Here is a 6,009-nt window from a genome sequence, read left to right as displayed (position 1 = left end):
TGCTGCAAAACATCTTCAGTTGAGTTTGCAATACAAAAGTTTACCTACAGTGACATTTTTAGGAGTGCTTAGCCATAAACTTTCCAACACTTGGAAGAATGTTGGATAGTTAAAAAAATCAAGCGATTTATATCTTTTTTTAGCTCCCTGGGGTGCAGAGCAGCATGCAAGAACCTTCAACATGCTGACCACCATAGTCTGGATCCTCAGGGGGATCCCTGGACTAAAATAATTTAGTATTATACAATAGGTCTTAGGAATTGTAGTCACATTTATGTTACAATAGATGAACTTTGAAGTTCACCATCTGTACAGTTAGCCTATATAATGTAATTATAAAGCATTTGTTCAAACAGACTTTAGCAGATATGTTTTAACTTTGTGCAAAACCTGAGTCTTGAATTTAACGTTGAATCACAATTAGACTACATTTTAGTAAATGTAATTATATATAGCTTTATTAAGGACGTCACACCAAGTTTCTGTTAAATGTTTACAATTTGTCTAAGGAGGACAATGTTAAACACAATGAACCATATCACTCTAAAAAAATGGTGCTATATAGCACCAAAAGTGTTTCTTTCCTCGTAATCATAGAAGAACCGTTTTTAGTGCCATATAGCACCGGTGAAGCACCTGTGTAGAACCATATGGGGGCCATATAGCACCACTATAGCACCAAATATGGTTCTACATGGCACCATGGTTCTACACAGGTGCTTCACAGGTGCTTCACCGGTGCTTTATGGCACTAAAAACGGTTCTTCTATGTGAAAAGTTTAAAAGTGTGTACCATAAACAGACATCACAGCAGTTAAACATGTTACACTGGGGACATGTCCCCACCACTTTTTAAAATGGCTGATCCACTTTTTGAAAGCATTTGGTTAACAATTGGTTTAACAAATATTACAGTTTTATTTGCAGAAAATAAAACATGCAATGCAGTTTAGATACAAAAAGAAACAATGTATATTGTCCAAAAAAAGTAACTTTAACAAAAGAAACTATTACTGATTCTAAAGTGACCCAAAAACATGCATGCGCTAACTTTAACAAATTCTTGACACTTCTTGTCCAAGTTATAAATTCTCTCTCTGTGAACATGACAAACAGCCACGCTGTTGAGTTGGGTTTGTGACATTGAAGAGCACATCCAGGTCTTTAGGCGTCTCAAGGCACTGAAGCTTCTCTCTGCTTCAGCAGATGAGGCAGGAACTACGAGCAACAAACGCAGAAATGCCTCAACATGACGGAATTGTTGGCTATTGCTAAAAATATACCCGTGTGACATACAAATGGTTTTGTGGTCCAGGATCACATATGTTGCGTTGTATGCTTTTGCCTGAAAAATCAAAAAAGACCAGCATAAGCTCCCAGCTTGGTTTTTGCTGGTATTGCTGGTGTAGCAAGTTGGTCTAGCTGTGTTTTGGTCACTTTTTAAGCTGGTCTAGCTGCGTTTTGATAACTTTTTAAGCTGACCCACCAGCTTGACCAGCTTTGCCAGGCTGGGAGCACCAGCTTAGACCAGCTACTGCCACCTTAAACCAGCTAAAACCAGCTACCAGCTTATGCTGGTCTTTGCTGGATTTTTCAGTAGGGTGGTGTGTAATGAATTTCATTGTAATCATTGACTTAACGCGGGTTTTCTGGCACTGTTTAGTTGAGCTGGTTTTGCAGGGGCTGTTACATGTGCAGTCGACATTGTTGAGTATTTTCGTGTTGTTGACTGTCTTATACGCTATGCCCATTTTTGATGTACCATTATTGAGTATTTTTCCCATCCAGCTGTAATGTTTTTTCATCTGATCTTTTGTCCTCAACACTTTTAACACAAACTGATGCCCCAACCCTTAATGATCATTTTAGCACAAATGTAAGAATAACTGAGTTGAAAACACATGTGAAAACAAAGCTAAACTATTTTCTTTGTGATTCTACGTCAATGTAAAGAACATTCTTTGAAAATGTATATCATTAATTAAGTGTATAGTCATGTAAAATATTGAAAGTAAAATCGGTGGTTTGATGCTCCTAATCTCATAATTAGATTATAAAATCTTAGCCTGGATTTCACAAACATAATTTATTTTGTCTCATATTATTATGTGTTAGACAGATCTTGCCGTTTACATTTGTTCACAAGCATTATAAGCTCTTTGCCAATGAGATCACTTGAGCAAATGAATGTAAAGTGAAAAGAGAGATTTGTGTCATACATTGATGATTTGGGAGAACAGTGCCACCCTCCGCATTGCCTGTCGGCATTTAATTAAATCTGGCCACTAGAGGGAAAACATTTCAAATGAATAAAGGGATTGAGTGCAACGTTTCTAATATAGGACACATTCACCTTTATCCTCAATAAGTGACAAGTTTCTTAAACTTTACAAAAGTGATACATACATACAACAACACTGTCCCATTTCATGTTACTGTGGTCTATTTAATTGCATGTTTACATCTACAGTTTAAGCTAAATGTACCTTTAATACTACATTACATTTTATCTACACCTCATTTTATAAAAATATTAACCATATATATTTCCACTGTTGAAAATGCTTCAAATGTGATTTTTTTTTACATTGAATGTTTCTCATATTAATTCTGCAGAGCTGTTTTGCTGTTCAGCCAGGATTTGGTATTATTTGCTTTGTTGTTAACACAAAATTCTTACTGCTAGTCATTGTAAAATTAAAAAGGCTTGTAAAATGATATTAATTATCCCTCTGCAATCCAGCAGAATGTGACTCTCTGTTTTTATAGTCCATAAACAACCACTGTGGCCTGCCCTTCCAAATGCTATAATGAATTTGACACGATTTGTTTAAATCCTAACACCACAAACCCTCTTATCCCTGTGCATGAGGCAGATGGCACAGCTTTAAAATTGTGAATGTGTTCTTACTCTTCAAAGACTGTTTGTCTCTGTAATAATATATAGTCGGCCAGCTCTTTGTGTTTGATCTTTAATCCCCGTTGAAGACATCTGTTGGTAGGTCTAATACTGGCGGCACAGGGAAGACAACACGCATGTGTTAGGATTTATGAATGGAGTCTCTCTGTTGCATGAACATGATAAACATAATATACATTTACATCTTTTGCTAAATATAATAATGTATAGTGCAAACATTTTCAGTCAGAATTTATTTTACAACTCTTAGGGCTACAATTCATAAATAAAACTGAAACTAAAATCTATAACTCTATGTTTGCAGTAATTGGACTTCATGACAACATACAATAAATTTAAAAAAAAATATTAAGTTTTTTAATAAAATAACCTTTTGACTTGTTATTTTATTATTTGTTTAATAAAACCTTTTGACTTGTGTTGTAGTGTTCACAGAAAGGAAAGTTTGATGCATAGTTTTTTGATTCTCATTCTGAACAATAAACTTTAAAAAAACAACAACTTTGAATCAGTAGTCTCGTGATAGTCATAAGATCAGAACATGTGACTTCAGCAAAGGATTCTGGGTTTCTCCAGTGCGGTCAGACTGGTATGTAAAGTTACAGGAAACAGATGTTCATTTTGAAGCTACCGTAACAGTGCTAAGTAAAGGCTAAGGGATATTTTATGTGTGCCTGTAACTTGAGTGAACAACTGTGATACTGAATTTGTTCAAATGAATGGTAACACTTTATTTCGATTGTCCACTTTAGACATTTTACTAACTATAAGTAACTTTGCAACTACTTATCAACTACCAATCTTTAGAGAATAAGTAAACTGTCTGCTTAATATCTATTAACCCTTTATTGTGATGATATCTCAATAGATCATCAACTGTCTATAAGTATCTTTGCAGGTGTATGTCAACTTATTAGACTAACCCAAACCTCTTCCCTAAACCCAACCCTTACAGTCTACTAATACACTAATGACAGTTAGTTGATGTATAGTTGCAAATTATTGAAAGTTAGTTGACATGTAGTTGCAAAGTTATTTATAGTTAGTAGAATGTCTAAAGTGGACTATCAGAATTCATGACAATATCATTGTTTACTGGTTTACATTGGGGATATCTGGAGACAACTGCATGAAATGTCTAAAAAAGATATACAAGCTTAATCCTTAATGCCTAAAAAAGTTTGAAGTTTTGCCAAAGCATGAATGAGCAATCTACAGGAAATGCTTTAATCATTTAATAAAACTGGATCAAAGTCAACCTTGCTGATATTGCAGTTTAATAAGTACAAATAACATTCACCCTATAGAAAGCATTTATCACAAAATTACAAGTTGCAATAGCAATTAAGTTTAAAATCAAAGCCTTGGGAGTTGATTTATTTTTGTTGTATTGATTTAGGTGACACCGTTTCTGTTTGAGAAACAAAAGGTAATCGCGATAAAAGTTCCTCTAGTCTCATTGATCTTAATCTACTTAAAAGCAGAACAGCTCTGTGTTTTGCTACGTTACAAAAAACATTAGGATTATTATGCTGGGGCAGATTTATTGATTGTATGGTGCAGTTGATGGGTAACTGAAGGGTACAGATGTGCAACGAATCGAAATGAATGATAAATGAAACCTTCTGTAAATGATTCCAATCCCACTGTGTTCTGGTTGTAGTGGTGTGGGTTGGCTATGGCGTGATTTGATCAATCTGAATACATGTATGTGAATATATTCATTCATTTCTTCTGTAAGGTTTTGTCATCATGTCAGCAGACTGTGATGCTTATAGCTTGAGATATTTATGGACTGCTCGTATGTTTGTGAGTAAGCTGCACATAGCATGAACAACTAACAGTAGGGGACTTTTCTCAAATACATTTATATCCTTTTAGTGCTGACCGCATGCCTATAGAGTAGACTTCATACACTGATACATTACACGTGGATTGTTGACTAACAAAGGGAAGTGTTTATTAAAGATTACCTAGACCCAATGAGTGTATGAGTCTGAGTATGATTATCTGGCTAGCAAAGAGCAAAATTTTAGTTTAAGATTAAACCAAACGAATTATTTTATGGGGCATTTTTCTCAGAGAGTGTTTATCCTAGTCCCAGACTAAAATGCATGTCTTAATTTAAGGACATATTGCACTGACATATCTTAACACATAAGTAATCAGTACCATTGTTTTGTTTTCAGATGCACACCCATGTTGTTAAATGTCCTAATTTAACTAAGGCCTAGTCCTGGATTAAGCTAAAACCTAAAATCTTGTGTTGACAGAATACCAGGCTGTATGTTGGTTCGCTATATTTATCCAATAAATGTTTAAACATAAAATTTTAAAAGTGTAAGGAACAACTTTGAGTCAATAATATATATTGTCCAATTCACGGTTTTACATTTTCTTTGGTGAGTAAGTGTGTATTAGTACATGTTAACGATATGCAAAAGGTACATATGCCAAAGTACACGATGATGCGAGTTATCGTCTCCAACATAAATCTATTTTCTTGGAATACAACAAACACATGGATTGAAGGCAACAGTTTACTTCCTGGGATTGGTGATGTAGACAAGGCCGACATTTCATAATTCCTCCCGCTTGGACTCAAAGCTTGTTAACTCCTGCTAGCATTGCATTGTGCGCAAATCTTTCAAATATGGTAAGGAGCGTCACATTTCCAGCTGATGTCAGAGGTATTCAGGCCAATCACAATGTACAGATTATCTGGCCAATCAGGGACACAGAGCTTTTCAAATCTGTGCGTTTCAGGAAGAGAGTGAAATCTGGAGCTACAAAAATGTACGGACCGGTATGTGGAAAATGATGTGTTTTTTAACAATAAACCACGAAAACACATTATATTATACCAAATATACCAAATAAAGTTATTTTTGAACAGTGAAATAGGTGCACTTTAATAAACAAAAAGATATGTGTCTACTGACCTGAAAAACCTATTTTACTGTAGTCTAGTGTTATTGTGACCACCATGGAGTGCCACTTATGCCAGCTGAAAACAAAAGTGATTAACTTATTACGTCAACATTTTACAAGCTTGACTTGGTTAAGAATGTGAGATGACCGTAGATTAA

This window comes from Paramisgurnus dabryanus, chromosome 13 (assembly GCF_030506205.2).
Source record: "Paramisgurnus dabryanus chromosome 13, PD_genome_1.1, whole genome shotgun sequence".
Classification (NCBI taxonomy): Eukaryota; Metazoa; Chordata; class Actinopteri; order Cypriniformes; family Cobitidae; genus Paramisgurnus; species Paramisgurnus dabryanus.
This window is presented reverse-complemented; position numbering follows the sequence as displayed.